Raw genomic sequence first — 18,521 nt, 5'->3', positions numbered from 1 at the left:
GCCGCGCACTCATACAGGATCCGTGCCACTGCCCGGGGGTCTTCTCCTAGGGCTGGGGGGACTGGTGGGGGGTGGCCAGTGGGCAGGCTGTGGGGTCGGCCAGGCAGGTTAGGGTTCGAGCACGGATGGCGCTATGTTTTTCAGCGCGATCGGCGCAGGCTGCCAGCAGTGCGTGGCCCGGGACCAGGTGATTTTCCGGCCATTTTGCGGGTGGTTCATGCGGCGCTGGTGCTGGCCCCTAACTGGTACCAGGGTCGGTGAGGGGTTCACGCCGATTTTCCTGTCGTGAATCATCCAAGGATTCTCTTTGGTACCACACTTAGCTGCTGGAATGGAGCATTCCGCCCACCAACTCCAAATCTCTGGATCTTTCTATACAAACTAACTTGTGCTCAAATACAACTTTTCAAAAGGTATGCAGCTTCTCAGGGCAGCACGGTGGTGCAGTGGGTAGCACTGCGGCCTCGTGGCGCTGAGGTCCTAGGTTCAATCCTGGCTCTGGGTCGCTGTCCGTGTGGAGTTTGCACATTCTCCCTGTGTCTGCGTGGGTTTCGCCCCCACAACCCAAAGATGTGCAGGGTAGGTGGATTGGCCACCCTTAATTGGAAAAAATGAATTAGGTACTCGACATTTTTTTAAAAAGGTATGCAGCTTCTCATTAGAACTGATGATAACTCCTTAAAACCTACCTCTTTGACCAATCTTTTATACATCTGCTCTAATATCTCTTTATGTGGGTCAGTGTCATATTTGGTTTTATAATGTTCATGCAAATGGCCTTAGACTATTTCCTTACGTTCAAGGCGCTATATAAATGCAGCCTGCTGTTGATGTTGAAAGAGCAACAGGAAGGAGGAGAGGTTTAGGGAGGGAATTTGAAAGTTTAGCGCAGACACAGTTTGAAGGCGTAGCCAGCAAATGGAGAGTGAAGGACATCGAGGATGTGGAAGAGGCCAGAACTGGAGGAGCTGGAAGAGGTTACCGATCTACCCGGGGTCTGTTGATAACAGTCAGGTTGTTCACAGTTTAATCAAAGAAGCACTAATACGACCTGCTGTAAATATTAGACCAGTTTTTCTCGTTGGTTACCGAGAAGCAGACCCCATTCACATTGGGGAATATATCACATTCTCAGGTCGCAGAGACATCATGAAGGTGTGGATTAAGTCAGGGATGAAAACAGATTCCAGAGCATTTGAATCCCTTCGTACACGTCCACTCCTAGTCATAAGACTCGGATGATGCAGTTCTCTCCGTGCTGACATTTCTGACTTGTAGTTGGGTCCTGCTTGAATTCGATGACCACGGAGGTTTCGATGGGCTCTTCCTATTCCTGTTACCTCATGAATGATAAGTCCTAAAATTCAGAGCAATTCAGAGATTTGTTGGAACCTGCAGCTTGTGATCTATGAAAATTAACAGAAATGTTGATGTAAACTTTACACATTAAACATGAGGCTCCTCTGTGTGGTTCACGCCCCTCAGCGTGTATTCGTTCAGGCCCCTCAGCGTGTATTCTAATCCTTCCATGTGAAGAAAATAATTGCATTTATAAGATAGCTCAGGACATTCTGGAGAGCTTTATAGCCAATGTTGTGATGTAGGAAATGCAGCAACCAGCTGTCACACAGCAAGATCCCATTAACTGCAGTGTGATGATGATCAGATAATCTGTTTTAGTGACACTGGGTGAGGGATAAATATCAGCTTGAACCCTTTTGCTCTTCTTCCAGTAAAGCCTTGTACCGATATACACCCACTCGAGAGGACAAAGAGGGTCTCAGTTTACCATCTGAACTGAAAGATGGCACATCCTTGGTATGGCACTGGGTGTGCCAGTCTTTGGATGGGACTTGAACCTACAACTGAGAGGAAAGAATGCTCCCCACTGTGGCAACACTGATTGTTCCCTCGCCGAGATGGTGCGAAGGGCACCTATTCTGATTGCAAACTGCTGCCTATTAAACAATTCACTGTGAGGAGGTGCAGAAGACCATGATTGATTTTTACTCCATCGCTTGCCCCCTAGGGTGTGTATTTTATTCTTGGGTAGTGGCTTACCGGGAATTTACCAATGGTCAAGTCCTCAGTGTGGTAGCATAGTGTGCTGCTGCTGTGCATCACGAGGCAAATTCTTTAATAATTCGACTTAAAATAACAAACTTAAGAAAGCCCAACTGTAAAGAAGCATCATTGCAGAAACCTCCAGTTATACATTTAGTGCAGCCAAAAAATATTTGTTGTACTTTGAACATGCACCCGTGCTGTGTTTCTGTAGCTTCGTGGAAGACAAGCACGCACTCCCTTCCCTGAAAACAGCACAACCTAAATAGTGCAGCGCCGATAATGACAGACAGGTTTGACAAAAGGTAAATTAAACGCAAGACTGAAGCTTTTGACATTCCAATCCAACCTCTGTAAACTGACAATCATGGAATCATGCAGCACCATTTGTAATGTCAAGGGAAAGCGGATGGAAGATCTAGACTCATAGAATCTTACAGCACAGAAGGAGGCCATTCAGCCGATCTTCCTTGTGCTGGCACTTTGCAAGAGCCATGCAATTTGTCCCACTGCCCTGACCTTTTCCCGTAGCTCACCATTCAATCCCCCCCAACCTGCTTCCTTTCAAGTGAATCTCCAATTCCACGATTGAATTTGCTTCCAGGGTCCTTCCAGGCTTTCGACAAGGTCTCACATAGCAGATTAATAGGTAAAGTTAAAGCGCTTGGGGTTACGAGTTGTGTCTCGAGATGTATAAAAAGCTGGTTGGCAGACAGGAAGCAAAACGTTGGTATAAATGGGTATTTTTCTGATTGGCAGGCAGTGACTAGTGGGGTACCGCAGGGATCTGTGCTAGGACCCCAACTGTTCACATTATATAGTAATGATTGGGAAGAGGGAACTAAATGCATTATCTCCAAATTTGCAGATGATACCAAGTTGGGTGGGAGGATGAGCTGTGAGGAGGATGCCGAGATGATTCTTTGGGATTTGGATAGGCCGAGTGAGTGGGCACATGCTTGGCAGATGCAGTATAATGTGGATAAATATGAGGTTATCCGCTTCGGTAGCAAAAATAAGAAGGCAGATTATTATTTGAATGTGTTTAAATTGAGAGAGGTGGATACTCAGCGAGACCTTGGTGCTCTTGTGCATCAGTCTGAAAGTAAGCTGCAGGCAGTAAAGAAGGCTGATGGCAGGTTGGCCTTCAAAGCGAGACGATTTGAGTAAAGGAATGGAGATGTTTTACTGCAATTGTATAGGGCATTGGTGGGCCACACCTGGAGTGTTGTGGGCAGTTTTGGAGTCTTTATCTGAGGAAGGATGTTCTTGCTGTGGAGGGAGGGCAGCAAAGGTTTACCAGGCTGATTCCTGGGATGGTGGGGCTGTCAGGTGAGGAGAGACTAAATCGGTGAGGATTAAATTCATTGGATTTTAGAAGAGTGAGAGGGGACCTCATAGAAACTTGCACAGTTCTACAGGATTAGACAGGGTAGATTCAAAAAGAATGTTCCCGATGGTGGGGGAGTCCAGAACTAGGGATCAAAGTTTGATGATAAGGGGTAAACCTTTTAGGACTGAGGTGAGGAGAAATTTCTTCACCCAGCGATTGGTGAATCTGAATTCACCACCACATGAAGTAATTGAGACCAAAACGTTGTGTAATTTCACTGCAATTACGTTACTGTGAAAAGCCCCTAGTCGCCACATTCCGGCACCTGTTCGGATACACAGAGGGAGAATTCAGAATTCTCAGCTGGTACGGGAATTGAACCCGCGCTGCTGGCCTTGTTCTGCATCACAAACCGTCTGTCTATCCCACTGAGCTAACCCAACCCTTATTGGGGTGGGGTGGGGGTGGGGGGGTAGAGGCAGGATCAGGGTATTGAACTTGGTGACCAGCCATTTTCGTAATGAATGGTGGAGCAGGCTCGAAGGGCCGAATGGCCTCCTCCTGCTTCTATTTTCTATGTTTCTAGGTTTCCATGTATTGCAGATCGCACTGACTGCATTAATGCATTCCTCCTCAATCCTCCCTGATTCTTCAATCTGAATCCTCTGGCCACTGGCAACAGTTTTTCTTGATTGAAAGACGAGAAACTCTCCGTCGAAATTTACCGTCGGTGATTCTCTGGGTCTGCTGTGATTTCTTGCCATTGATTTGTGTTTGGAAGAATTAATAATGGCCAAAGCTCTCCTGTCCATTATGGCAGCTCTGCTGTGGTCGGGGAAGTGTTATTTTATGAGTTAAGTGTTCATTCAGGCGGTGGAGATATCAAGCAGGAAGAGACGTGTCGCAGTTTATTCGGCCGCAATGGTGATGAAGGCTGCTAGTGCGTCTATAAATTTACAAATGTGGTTTCCGACTGTAAACAATGTCTGGGCTGTGCGCTGCCCTGTCTTCACTGGCAGCAGAAAATGAAATGTTCTGAATGAATGTAACACGTGAAATGCATTGTCAGAGATAATTCACCACCGCACATTCTGCACCTTTCCCTTGTTGACTCGCGGCATCCAGTTTTCGACGGATGCCCATGAACGCAGCCATATTTTGCCCTCGCCTAGGCTCCGCCTGGCTCAGTTTTATGTTCCCATGTGGAACTACTTTTCTTTGCCAGGGGTTAGGATTTAGCAGTGCCTTGTAAAAGGAGCAAGAGACTTGCTTGATCTTTAAAGTGGCAACGATACAAGATCAAACAACGTGTTATTTCAGGGTAACACTTTGTCTAAATACACATTAGCTGCCGTCCTTGTGCATGTTAAGTGGTGACAGTGGATAAATTCAGAGATCGACAGATTAACGGTACAGAAACTAGAAGCCCCTGTGTGGTAGTCGGTATTAGAGGTATTACGATACCCTGTAATGCTGTAAGTCCATTGGTGTAGGAGGTACTGTTTTCATTGGTTAAGCCTGCCTGCTGGTTCCGCCCAGTAAGGTGGAGTATAAGAGCCCGTGTCTCCCCAGCAGCTGCCTTCTGTACCTGCTCTGCTGGGGGAAACATCTAGTGTAATAAAGCCTTCAATTGTCTCCAATCTCGCTTCTGGATTTATTGATCGAGCTTCATCCTGTTTGCGGAATAAAAAGAGAAACATTAATTGCAGATCCAGTGGTGACATTCTTTGGACAAGCTTGACTGTTCGGTGAGCTCTGTTTCAAACAATTTATTTCGAGAACCTATCATTTGATTGATTTTCCGCGTTTTGGTCCAAAACAGGATTTTCCACTCTGTCGTAAGTTTAATAATTTCCAGAGGCCTTTCCTTTTCTCTACAAATAGGTTGCTGGATAATGACACTTTGCTCATTTTTAATGACATTTGGTCTATAAGTAAATATATCTGTTCCTAACAATGTGCCGAGATCCAGCAAAGGTGTCACAAAATCGGTAATAGTGAGGAATGGACTTATCAGAGATGAGTCAGATAATTGAGTCTGAGGTCCATATTTTATGTGGCGGTTCGGATGACCTTTCACATACAAACATGACCACAAAGAGACACAAGTAGCTGTAAGATTAGGCACATGGCTTGTAAATTACTTATGGTACCTACAAATAGAAAGTAGCAGCAGGAAAGACTCAGCTGGTCAAGGCCTTGAAGCGGGTCAGAAGGGATTCACCAGAGCGATATTAGGGATGAGAGACTTCAGTTATGTAGAGACTGGAGAAGCCAGAGTTGTTCTCCTCCGAGCAGAGAAAGCTATTGGGAGATTGAGCAGAGGTGTTCAGAATTATTGAGGGATTTTGGTAAGGGTAAATCAGGAGGAACTGTTTCCTCTGGCAGAATGATGGTACACGGAGGACACCAACGATAAGATTGTTGTTCACTCTCTCAAAGTACGTATGCTCCGAGGAAAAGATGTAACACCTGGGAATCGATCCCAGCATGAGAGGCGAACTGAGTTTCTCTTGCCGAGAGCTAACATTGACACCAGGGGCTGAATGGCCTCTTTCTGTGCTATAAAGTAAAGTCGCCAAACGCCCAGATGAGGGGGAGAGCTGACTGGTTGCGATTTAACCTGAGGACCATCACATTCTCAGGCGAGGGGCACGGTTGAGAAGGCCAAACGTCAGCGGGCACGGGAATTGTTGGCCGCGCTGTTGGCCTCGCTGTGCGTCACGGACCAGCTGAGCTGCACCGGTCCCCAATAACCATTCCATGATTCTCCAATCCGTAAGACTAACACACTCTTAAAGCAAAAGAAGAGCCTGTTCAGGTCGAGGCTTGCGTTTGGTCTGTGCACCGTGATGCAAGCCACGGCCTCAACAATGTGACTGCTGGTTTGAGTGTGGAACTCCACAAAATAGATGATGGGGTGATTCAGAGAATGTGATTTAGGTTTCCAATCTGTAACTGAGAGATCTCACATTTCCCTGTCTCACCTGCACGCTGGCTTTTTTGAATGTTTGCACCTGTTGGTCTTCAAATATCCAGACACGCCTTTTGTCTTTTCACGTTTGACTTTTCAGTGCCAGGTCCGCTTGAGATTGGACTTTGCAAAATACTTTGTGCATGCAACAGATCTTTATAGATAACCCCACATGGCATCAATGTTAAACATGTTTAACAACTGATCATTTGTGCCCACTGGGCAAAAAGACTCATCAAGGCCGATTTCAGAACTTCCATTTGGACCAGTTGTAGCCACTGATCTGATGTTACTGACGATTCTGCAGTGAGCCATGATCTAGACTGCACTGGCTGCATGGTGGCACAATGGTTAGCACTTCTGCCTCATAGTGCCAGGGATCCGGGTTCAATACTGACCCCGGTTAACTGTCTGTGCGGAGTCTGCACGTTCTCCCCGTGTCTGCGTGGGTTTCCTCCGGGTGCACCGGTTTCCTCCCACGGTCTGACGATGTGCAGGTTAGATGGATTGGCCATGATCAATCTGCGGGGTTACAGGGATAGGGTGGGGGAGTGGCGGGGGTGTGGGCCTAGGTCGAGTGCTCTTTCGGAGGGTCGGTGCTGACTCGATGGGCCAAACAACTACCTTCAGCACTGTCGGGATTGTATGGATGTTGGAACCGGCTCAATAGAAACATTAATAAAAAGGAATTTGATAACGATTTGAAAGGAAATTTGCTAAACTATGGGAAAAATCATCAGGGTGTCCATTTCTAGATCAATGTTTCAAAAAGCTAACACAGGGCCAGGGTCCGAATGACCTTCTTCTGTGCAATATGAGTCTATGATTAAGTCCAGTGACTGGAATAAAACCTGATTTCTGTAATTGTCATTTCAGTTAAACTAAGGCATTTCCATCCAGTAAATGCTTGAAGTGGTTGGCATTTCTGCAAATGATAGATATTTCATTTGTTCCAGAGGGGAAGCTGTATTTTGGTGCTTTGGTCACAACTCCCTGCAGCTGTACTTGTCCTCTCAGCAATAGCCATCTTTATAACTAAAGTCATACCCAGCGCAGCAAAGGCCTCGAACACAGGAAATGTGTGTTGACAATTCACCTTGACTCAGGATGTGGCAAGTGTTCACGTACAGTGTTCCTCCCAGCCGGTCGCAAGGCATCCAAAGCTGTCAGGCTTCTTTTAATGTCATGGACCCACAGACAAAGAGGGCGCGTTCCTTTCGGATGATTTGTCCCTCCCTTAGTGTCTCCACCAGGCAAGACTTCATGAAACAGAGCAGCTTGGCCACTCGTTGAGTAGGTGTAACCCAAGTGGAAAAGGTCGATTTTACACCCATAAATCAAAGACGATTCACGGGGTAGATTATTACTTAAATGTGCTCGCGCTGTAAGTTCTCACAGGTGGGGTTGAACCATTCTATTTAAAATGGCTTAATTCCTGTTTGCCGATAGTTGATCCATTGCAGTCACACAGAGAGTGCATTGATCAGAAAATGTATTCCCATGAAGTAATGGAAGGTATCATTGCGATTGTTTCTAATTTGAAAATTGTTGTTCTTTTTATATACTAGAAGATCGCCGGTGGCATTGCTTACGGTGAGTCAGAGGATACCCTAAAGTGTGCCGGCTGAAGTGTGACAGCTAAAGTGTAACAGGAAGTAAGTGTAATGCTTACAGGAAGTCTATGTGAAGCAGGACTTAAAACAGTACAGACAGCTTATGAGAATGGACTGGATCGATTGAATAACTGTTCACTTGTTTTTGCTACAGGTTTGTTTGAGAGTTGTATATTTAAGTTGAATATCTGCTGTTGGGTTATTATGCTCGTAGGCAACCCCTAGGCTGGTATTAAAGTGTACGCTTTCCATTGCTGGTTAGTGCAAATAGCCATAAAAAAGTGGTGAAAAATCAAGAGCTATCGCGTCACTGCGCTATTCCGTCTTTGCCGATCAACTCCCCAATCACCACCGCCCACCCCCAACAAAAACAAAAGGACTTAAATTGGTACGGTGCCCTTTTCTGGAGTGAAACCTGCCGACCTAGTCAAGATCTTCATTAATGAGCTTGGAGGGAACGATGAGGGTTGGGTTTTTCTTTCCCATGGGGGAAATTAAATTGGGCAGGGGGGGGGAATTAGGTTGCCTGCTGGGCCGGAGTTGAATCAATATTGGGAGCTGCAAACGTGCGGTTGAACTTTCATTCCAACGGGAGCTTCAGTTGATGCATGAAGTGCGCAGCGAGTTGGTAGAACATGGCCGGATGAACCGCTCAGCTCCAACTCTTGGGAAATTGCAAACATTATTGGTGCACATCCAATAGATCGTGACAAGAATGAGCAACTGAACCGAGCAGAAAATACATTTTAAATAACAGCCAGCTTTCAATACAAACTGCACAGGCGGTTGTCGAGCTCCTCAAGGGCTACGGAATAATTATTATTGGGCTTGTGTTGGCGAGTGAGATGAGGAAAATTAGGTCTCCAGCAAAGGAAAACTGAAGTTAATGACTGTTTCTATTCACTGCCATTAAAACTAATCCAAACATTGGTAAGATTTACAAGCGCCAATTTCTAAAAGTGAGGCAACATCCCTGAAAATGCCTGACCTTCGACCTTGGGGAAGGTATGAACTTGAGGGAATGTCTTGTTTGTTTTTGCTTGTTAGTTCACACTATGGCCATGCTGTCTTCTATGTGTTAACACATTTACAAAGTCGGGCATGTTTTGGACCTCGGGGGTCCATAACTGGTTTGTCAGGCCAGCCCACAGCATATTCTATTCTGTTTTCCAGTAGTATATTTGGAAGGAGCTGCAGTTGGAAACCAACTGGTCTATTTTCAATTTGGGATATCAGGGGTTAACAATTAACCTAAGCCTCCCGGTTAGAAAGCAACCTGATCGAATGCTCGTCTTACAGGGGAGTCTGATTCCCTGGTATAGAAGGCTGGTTTAGCACAGTGGGCTGAACAGCTGGCTTGTAATGCAAAACAATGCTTGCAGCACGGGTTCAATTCCCGTACCGGCCTCCCCGAACAGGTGCCGGAATGTGGCGACTAGGGGCTTTTCACAGTGACTTCATTGGAGCCTACTTGTGACAATAAGCGATTATTAGAAAACGGACAACCAACAAGCTGAGCCTGTCTTCCGCTGAACAGCCCAAGTTGAATTTGTCCCAAAGTGTCAGCCTTGGTTCCAGAATGAGGATCTCAGTTTTGAGCCCGAAGGTCGTGGATTCATGACATTCCCCAGTGATTTTAGCATCTTACCTTCCTAGTGCCAGTACTGGGGGAATGCTGCACTGTCCGAGGTGCCTCCTTTTTGATGAGACCCGAAATCGAGGCCTTTGCTGCACTCTTGTGAGGACGTCGAAGGTGCGATGACAACATTTGAACAAGAGCGGGGAGAATACCTGGATTCTTGGCCAACATTCCTCCCTTGATGAACACCGCCATAAACAAATGAATGAGTCATTAACCAGCCCTTTATCTCATTGCTGTGTTTGGGTTCATGCTGTGCGCACATTAGTTGCTACATTTGCTGACATTGCTGCAGTTAAAATGTACAGGATTTTGAAGAAATACTTCCGGACAAGCTGGAACGGAGGATATTCCTCCTGACGATGAGACAATAAGCTGAGAAACAACTTATGGTGATGCTCGTGGATGACAGCACAATGCCATTCCTCCGTCCGTTATTTTAATGTGAGCGTTAACCATTTATTTTAAGCGCAGCACTGTCACAACTAAGTTCATAAATATGGTTTAAGCAGCCATGCGCTAACATCCCCAACACTATTCTCCAGACTGTAATCAATAATAGTTGCCCTTCACATCAAATCTTCATTCAACCAAAGCTTATGTGCATTTGGCCAATTAACTTTAAATGCTGTTATTGCCTGATTTGGAGTTATTACCAAAATGTGCGAAGGCTTTTGGCAATGATTTTCAGAAGGAAAACAGTGACATATTGAACCAAAATAACCTTGTGAGTATTTGCCCGCCCTTATCAATGTCGTTTGTAGCGAGCAAATTGGCTGAAAGGATGCTTCATTTTCTGGAGATTTGCAATGGCAAGAGTGATGACACCTGATTGTTAGCTGTCTTTATATAATAATAATAGACTTAATCAGCCATGACCTTACAAGGCAGATAGGCCAACAAGGACTCCAGTAGCTGAAGGCATAAAGCGCATAATATTCAAGAACAAACTTACTGAAAAGCAAGCAGAATGAATGCATTTTAAGTCTGCAGTGGCAAAATTAGCTGTAAAAATGCCTTGTGTTTCACAGGTTTTAGATCAAGGTCTATGGAGTAACTTAGGCTAATGTTACAGAACAAAAGGAATGGTAAGGATATGGGGAAAGAACTAGAGAGGGCAATGAACTGGATTGCCATGCGAAAGAGCTGGCACGGATTCAATGGGCCGAACAGCCCCCTTCTGCTCTGCACTATTCAGTTTGACCGCAAAATATGCAAAGCTTTTAAAAAATGTTTAGAGTACCCAATTCATTTTTTCCAATTAAGGGGCAATTTAGCGTGGCCAATCCACCTACCCTGCACATCTCTGGGTTGTAGGGGCAAAACCCACGCAAACACGGGGAGAATGTGTAAACTCCACACGGACAGTGACCCAGAGCCGGGATCGAACCTGGGACCTCGGCGCCGTGAGGCAGCAGCACTAACCACTGCGCCACCGTGCTGCCCTAAAATATGCAAAACCTGATCAGTTTATGAATGTAATTTTGGTGTTTGGCATCCCCAATGAACATTAAAAAGCTCTTTGGGAAAATGCAAATAGGCAACAAACATCATTTTTGCACAAATTATATCCTCGAAAATGTGCAATTATTAGAATGACAAATGCAGGGCAGCACGGTGGTGCAGCAGATAGCAATACTGCCTCACTGCGCTGAGGTCCCAGGTTTGATCCTGGCTCTGGGTCACTGTCCGCGTGGAATTTGCACATTCTCCCCGTGTTAGCGTGGGTTTCGCCCCCACAACCCAAAGGTGTGCAGGGTAGGTGATTGGCCACGCTAAATTGCCCCTTAATTGGAAAAAAATGAACTCTAAATTCATTTAAAAAAAAGAATGACAAGTGCACTTATATCTTTTTGGTAACATTTTACCTGTTGATCTTATCATTCGTCAAATATCTTCGGTACTCCATACCTCTTTATTCATTATAAGCATTGTAACAGATTAAATTATGACATTTTGGACTGTATAATGGAGGTTGATTGCTATCTTTGTAATGAATGCCTTTCAGTTCCACTGGGTTGATAGAACACTGCAAAGTCCAAGGGGATCATGGAAACATCCCATTTTACAAATTGTTCATGTATCGCGATTTTAATTTCGATCAAAATCTCATGGTACGTTGAACAGGAAGAGGAACCTCGGCAGTACGTTGATTTTGATCGTCTGCACCCTCCCTGCAGGGAGAGTGGAGCTTGTCGCATCTCTGCAGGTCCTTTGTGATTTCCTCCGCCAGGCTGGTCAGATTCCACTTGTGGATCTGTGTCCAGTCCCGGGCTATCTGGTTCCCCAGGTAGCAGAATTTGTTTTGGGCTAGTTTGAATGGGAGCCCCTCCAGCTCTGTCCCTCCCACGTCTGGGTTCACCGGGAATGCCTCGCTCTTGCCCAGTTTAAGTTTATAACTCGAGGAGCTGCATGATTGCTCTCAACCTTCCTATGATTCCAAGACGTAGAGGAGCAGGTCATCCGCATAGAGTGAGACTCTGTGCTCTCTGCCTCCCCTTTGGATGGCCTTCCAGCTTTTTGCATCTCGCAGGGCGATCGGCGGGGGTTCAATTACGAGGTCAAACAGGAGCGGGGGCGGTGGACATCCCTGTCGGGTGCCTGTGTGCAGCTGGAGTATTCAGAGCTGGTGGGTGTTGGTTCAAACACTCGCCTTGGGGGGCATTGGGCAGGATTTTTCACCCAGGAGGTGAATCCTGCTCCTAGCCCAAACCACTCCAGTACCTCGAAGAGGTACTTCCACTCGACTCTGTCGAAACCGTTTCTGCATCCAGGGAGACGATCACCTCTGGTGTTCTCTCCCCGGGGGGGGGGGGGGGGGGGGGGGGGGGGGGTCATTATTACGTTCATCTGCCGCCTGATGTTTGCAGTAAGCTGCCGTCCCTTGACCAAGCCCATTTGTCTGGTCTCCTGCGACCACCTCTGGTACACAGTTCTCTTGTCTCTTGGCCAGAACCTTCGCGAGTATCTTCATGTGCACATTGAGCAGCGAAATGGGTCTGTACGATCCGCATTCCAAAAAGAACAAAGAACAAAAGAACAGTGTAGCATTTTGTCGGATCGTTGTCTTTTTTGGGTGTCAGCGATATCGTGGCCTGTGTTAGCGTAGAGGGCAGGGCGCCCCTCGCTAGTGAGTCCGCGAACATGTCCCTTAGCTCTGAGGCCTGGGGCCAGCACAAATTTTTTTATGGAAGTCCGCCGGGAACCCATCGGGTTCCGGTCTCGGCCTTCCACGCCTGCATGGAGCTGATGCTCTCCATGATTTCTCCCAGATCTATTGGTGCTTCCAACTCCCCCCCTGCCTGTCTCTCCCCCACAACTAGCATATCCAGTCCATTGAGGAACGGTTTCATCCCCGCACCCCTGTCGGAGGCTCGGAGGTGTACAGCCCTCGGTAGAAGGACTCAAATGCCTGGTTGACCTCTTTTGGCTCGGTTACCAGTCTGCCTCTGCTGTTTTCTATCTGCGCTATTTCCTTCGTGGCTGCCTGCTTTCTCAGCTGGTGAGCCAGAAGGCGGCCAGCCTTTTTTCCGTGTTCGTAGAAGGTCCCCCGTGTCTGGCAGAGTTAGTGCACTGCTTTCCTTTTTAAAATACATTTAGAGTACCCAATTAAAGGGCAATTTAGCGTGGCCAATCTACCTACCCTGCACGTCTTTGGGTTGCGGGGGCGAAACCCACGCTAACACGGGGAGAATGTGCAAATTCCACGCGGACAGTGACCCAGAGCCAGGATCGAACCTGGGACCTCAGCGCCGTGAGACAGCAATGCTAACCACTGCGCCACCGTGCTGCTTTCCCAGTGGATAGCAGGTTAAAGTCCATTTGCAGCTTTTTCCACTCCGCCAGAAGCTCTACAGTCGGGGTCTCGGAGTACTTTCTGTCTTCAGTCAATCAACTGATGCCTGGCCGCCCTCTCTTCCGTCTCTCTGCGAGCCTTGTAGGCTATAATTTCTCCCCTGATCACAGCCTTCAGTGCCTCCCAGAACGTGGAAGGTGAGACTTCCCTGTTCTGTTTCGTAGTTACGTACTTGCCTATGGCCTGTGATGTTTCCTGGCAGAAGGCCTTGTCGACCAAGAGGTCCATGTAAGGTGGAGCGTGGAGATGACATTCGCTGAGTATTCCGCTCTTATTATTCCTGGAAGCACCGATTTCCCAAAGAAGTTGATCCGGGTGTATACTTTGTGGACTGGTGAGAAGAACGGGAATTCCCTCTTGCCGGGTGCAGGACCCTCCATGGGTCAACCACCCTGATCTGCTCCATGAATGTTCCCAGTTCCCTAGCCATGCCCGCCTTTTTCCCCGTTCTGGGGTTTGATCGGTCAGTCCACGGGCCCTGTACACAGTTAAAGTCACCCCCCATAATTAGTCGGTGTGTAGCAATGTCGGGGATTTTCGCCATAATCTGTGTCGTCCCAGTTAGGCATGTACACATTTACCAGGACTACTGGTGCCCCATCTAGGAAACCACTGACCATGACGTACCGTCCCTCTTGGTCCATGACTGTCCTTTCCTCCGTGAACCTCGTCCTCTTGGTAATCAGTATGGCTACTCGCCTAGCCCTTGTCCCAGAGGACGAATGGTGTGTCCGTCCCACCCAGCCCTTCCTTCTCCCTCAGGTGTGTCTCCTGCAGGTAGATTATGTCCGCCTTCAGGCTTCTCAGGTGTGCGAAGACTCTGAATCGTTACACTGAGTCGTTAAGTCCCCTGATGTTCCAGGTCACTATCCTGATTGGGGGGGAGGATTTGTCCCCCCATTCCTGCAGGATCACCCATTCTTTTTCAAAATAAATTTAGAGTGCCCAATTCATTTTTTCCAATTAAGGGGCAATTTAGCGTGGCCAATCTACCTACCCTGCACACTTTGGGTTGTGGGGGCGAAACCCACGCAAACACAGGGAGAATGTGCAAACTCCACACAGACAGTGACCCAGAGCCAGAATCGAACCTGGGACCTCACGCAGTGAGGCTGCAGTGCTATCACTGCGCCACCGTGCTGCCCGGGATCAGCCATTCTTACCTGGTGGACGCACCTCTGCACTCTGGGGTTTCCCTTTGTTTAAGGACACTCCAAAGTGGCTGCTTGCGGAGCCAAATTGTTTCCTCGGCATGCTCCCTGCCACAGGGGCTGGTTTAGCACACTGGGCTAAATAACTGGCTTTTAAAGCAGACCGAGGCAGGCCAGCAGCGCGGTTCAATTCCCGTACCAGCCTCCTCGAACAGGTGTCGGAATGTGGCGACTAGGGGCTTTTCACAGTAGCTTCATTGAAGCCTACTTGTGACAATAAGTGATTTTCATTTCATTTCATTTTCAAAACCAGCCCGATTGCCAACTCCTTTTCTCCGTTCTATTCCCTATGTATTCTTTGGTCCCCCCCTGCTCCCCAGTCCCCCCCTCCTCGCATCTCCCTCCCCCCCCCCCCCCCGCTGCCCCTGTGTCTCCCCCCACCCCCGGCCAGGTGCCTGCTCTGTTGAGAGATGCGGCGCGGCACCCTTACTGCCTGTTTTCCGGTGCCAGTCCTCCCTGCTAGTACGGTGCCTCCCCTCCCAGGGCTCCCCTCCCTTTGTCTATGCCCGCCGACTGCCTGTTTCCCCTGTCTGCCCCCTCACCTGCTTTATCTATCTTCCCTCTCTCTTGTACCCGGTCTTTCTGGTTAGAACAAGGCAGTACATTCCCGCGCAAACACATAACCATGCCTATGTGTCTCTGATTCAGTCCCTTTCAGCGATCTTCCTCCGACACGCCTTCATCGCAGCCGCGCCTGTTCTTTGTCTAGGCTGTTGGTCCTTGCAAAGTCCTTTGCTTCTGCTGGGGTATTGAAATAATATTCTTTGCTCTCGTGCGTGACCCCGAGTCTGCCCGGGAATAGCATGCCGAATCGCACCCCACTCTTGTACAGCGCCGACTTTGCCGAATTAAACTTCGCCCTTTCCTTTGCCAGGTCTGCCCCAATGTCCTGATATATCCGGCTTCTGTCCTTCCCACGAGCTTACTTCAGTTTGTCTAGCCCACCGCAGGATCCTTTTCTGATCCTGGTATCGATGCAGCTTCGCGATGATCGCTCTCAGCTGCCTTGGGCATCCGTTTTAGCGACATGTGTGCCCTGCCGAGTTCTGGGGGGTTGAGGAAGCTATCTCTCTCTAGATTGCCCTCGTGGGGTCTGAAGGCACTCGATGCCTTCCGAAAAGCCCACAATCCGTATGTTCTGCCGTCGGGACCTGTTTTCCTGGTCCTCGACCTTCCCCTTCAACTCCTCTGGGCCGCCACCAACCTTTTCACCTCTGCCTCCAGAGCGACGATCCTGACACTCTGGTCTCTCTCGAGGCCTTTTTTTTGCGCCTCCACTTTCTTTCCCAGCCCGTCGATCATACTTTGTAGGGAGACCATCGCCTCCGTCACCACCACCTTCATCACCACCTGGATCTTGATTCTAATCGCCTCCTTCCTGGCGGCCAGCTCCTTCTTTAGGAGGGTCGTCCATTTGTCTTCTGGTTTGGGGGGGGGGGCTGGTGCTGGTGCTCGGGTCGCAGTCTTCCCCCGCTCTTGGGCAGCCGGGGCCTCCCCCTAGCCTCGTGGTCCACCCGCTCATCCGCCCGTTGCTCGTGCTCTTTCTGCCACTTCTGCCCTCTTGTTGGCCTCTCGAGCTCCCATTCGCCGGTATCTTCCCCTCTGTTGCTTCTTTCCCTCCGTTAGTGTTGTTTTCTGTTGATTTCTCAGTCAAATTCTTCTGAAAGTGTCTTGCACCTGGGGGGGGGGGGGGGGCTGGGCAGGTCTTGCAGTGTGGAGGGTGGCCCTCGGATGAACCTTGGCCTATTGTGAGGTCCACCACATCAAGTGCACGTTTGACCATAGCTGTTGTAACCCATGCCCACCTGATTCCCGGCCCCTGCGGACCCAGAGAATATGGTGCCCGACCCGCTAACAACAATGACTACACTTCCAAAGTAGTTGATGGTAAAGTGCTTTGGAACATGTCAAAGTCATGATAGGCGCTATCTAAATCTTACTTTCACCGACACAATAGGTGTGGCAGAGCTCACAATAAGAACAGAAGAAATAAGAGAGGAGTAGGCCACACGGCTCTTTGAGACTCCTTCGACAATCAATAAACTCATGGCTGAACTTCTGCATCAACCCCACTTTCCTGCCCTACCCCTTGCTAATCATGGTGCCCAAAAATATATCGATTTGTATCTTGAATCTACTCAATAAATAAGCTCCCACATGAAATGAAATGAAAATCGTTTATTGTCACAAGTAGGCTTCAAGTGAAGTTACTGTGAAAAGCCCCTAGTCGCCACATTCCGGCGCCTGTTTGGGGAGGCTGGTACAGGAACTGAACCGTGCTGTTGGCCTGCCTTGGTCTGCTTTAAAAATCAGCTCTTTAGCCCTGTGCTAGTTCCCTGGGGTAGAAAAATCCAATGATTCATAACACTCTGAGTGAAGAAATGTCTTCCCATCTTGTTCTTAAATAACCCCTAACTCTCGACTCTTGAACGGCTAAAGGCCGGTTTAGCTCAGTGGGCTAGACAGCTGGTTTGTGATGCAGAACAAGGCCAGTAGCGCGGGTTCAATTCCTGTACCAGCTTACCTGAACAGGCACCGGAATGTGGCGACTAGGGGCTTTTCACAGTAACTTCATACTTGTGACAGTAAAAGGTTATTATCAGTATCAACGCTGTCAAAACCTTGTAAGGGTTTTGTACGTTTCATTCAGATTATCTCTCATTCTCCTCAACTTCAGAGATGATAGACCGATCAGAGGACACGCTGTTTGATAAGCACAGGACCATAATGCTCTTTAATGCACAACTCAGCAGGAGTGGTGTGTAAGCTGCCCTTTATGGCCCCAACATCATATTGCTGTAATTATACATTGATTAGGGGCAACCTGAGGTTAATTAGAAGGTCCTTTTGGAGAATTTCAACTTAGTTTTTGCTTCTGCTTTACATTTTTTAATTGACATATGTCGCAGAAATGCACATGTGTGCAAATCTGGCACAAGTTCCTCAGTACGCCAGCGCAGATTGCCCACCCCGAGAGTGGAGCTCGATCCAAAGGTAAGAATGTTACCCGCTGAGCCACAGCGGGCACTGGATGCCAGCTTTCTGGCACTGCATAGAGCAGAGGCCATAGAAAACCTGGCCACACAGGCGGTTGCCATTGGAAAGCAGCTGATTGCAATGGCAGTACCTCTGCTGACACACTTTAGAGATTTCACAACACATATTGGAATGTGCAGGCAATAATGCACCCCACCACTGAATTCCCCTCCTCCAAGCCCCAGTGGGCGGCACGGTAGCACAGGGGTTGCTGTGCTTCACAGCGCCAGGGTCCTGGGTTCGATTCCTGGCTTGGGTCACTGTCTGTACAGAGCCCGCACGTTCTCCCCGGGTCTGCGTGGGTTTCCTCCGGGAGCTCCGGTTTCCTCCCACAAATCCCGGAAGACGTGCTCGTTACGTGAATTGGACATTCTGAATTCCCCCTCAGTGTACAGGCGCCAGAGTGCGGCAACTAGGGAATTTTCACAGTAACATCATTGCAGTGTTAATGTAAGCCTACTGGTGACAATAACAAAGATTATTATTATTAATATTATGATCTGAGAGCTTTACAGTTCTGGCCTCTTGCTCATCTCCAATTTCCGCGGTGGCCGTGCCTTCAGCTGCCTGGGTCCTAAGCTCTGGAATTCCCATCCTAAACCCCTCGGCCTCTCTCTCTTCCTCTAAGATGTTCCTTAAAATATGCCTCTTTCACACATCATATTTTGCCTGATGATGTGACTTGGGTTATTTTTAACCATGTTCATGGTGGTATATAATGTAAACGTTGTTGTTGTAAATGCCACTCCATTTTTCCCCCAGAAGAAACCCAAATGTAGTTCTTATGCGACTGTG

The 18,521-nt window shown here is 48.0% G+C and overlaps 1 protein-coding gene across 5 annotated transcripts in view; it reads left to right on the top strand.

Moving 5' to 3' along the window:
- The window catches only part of aff2 (AF4/FMR2 family, member 2), a 658,399-nt gene that overhangs the window by 117,049 nt on the left and 522,829 nt on the right, over positions 1-18,521 (top strand). The window contains exon 2 of one of the 5 annotated variants that reach the window (XM_072505922.1): positions 7,940-8,026. The exons of the other annotated variants lie outside the window; for them this stretch is intronic. The gene's annotated coding sequence lies outside the window, so the exon portion shown is untranslated. The remainder of the gene's footprint in view (positions 1-7,939; positions 8,027-18,521) is intronic. 5 annotated transcript variants of the gene reach the window in all.

This window comes from Scyliorhinus torazame, chromosome 5 (genome assembly GCF_047496885.1).
Source record: "Scyliorhinus torazame isolate Kashiwa2021f chromosome 5, sScyTor2.1, whole genome shotgun sequence".
In the NCBI taxonomy this organism is placed as follows: Eukaryota; Metazoa; Chordata; class Chondrichthyes; order Carcharhiniformes; family Scyliorhinidae; genus Scyliorhinus; species Scyliorhinus torazame.
The sequence above is the reverse complement of the archived record's forward strand: the minus strand, read 5'-3'. Positions and strand labels throughout refer to the sequence as shown.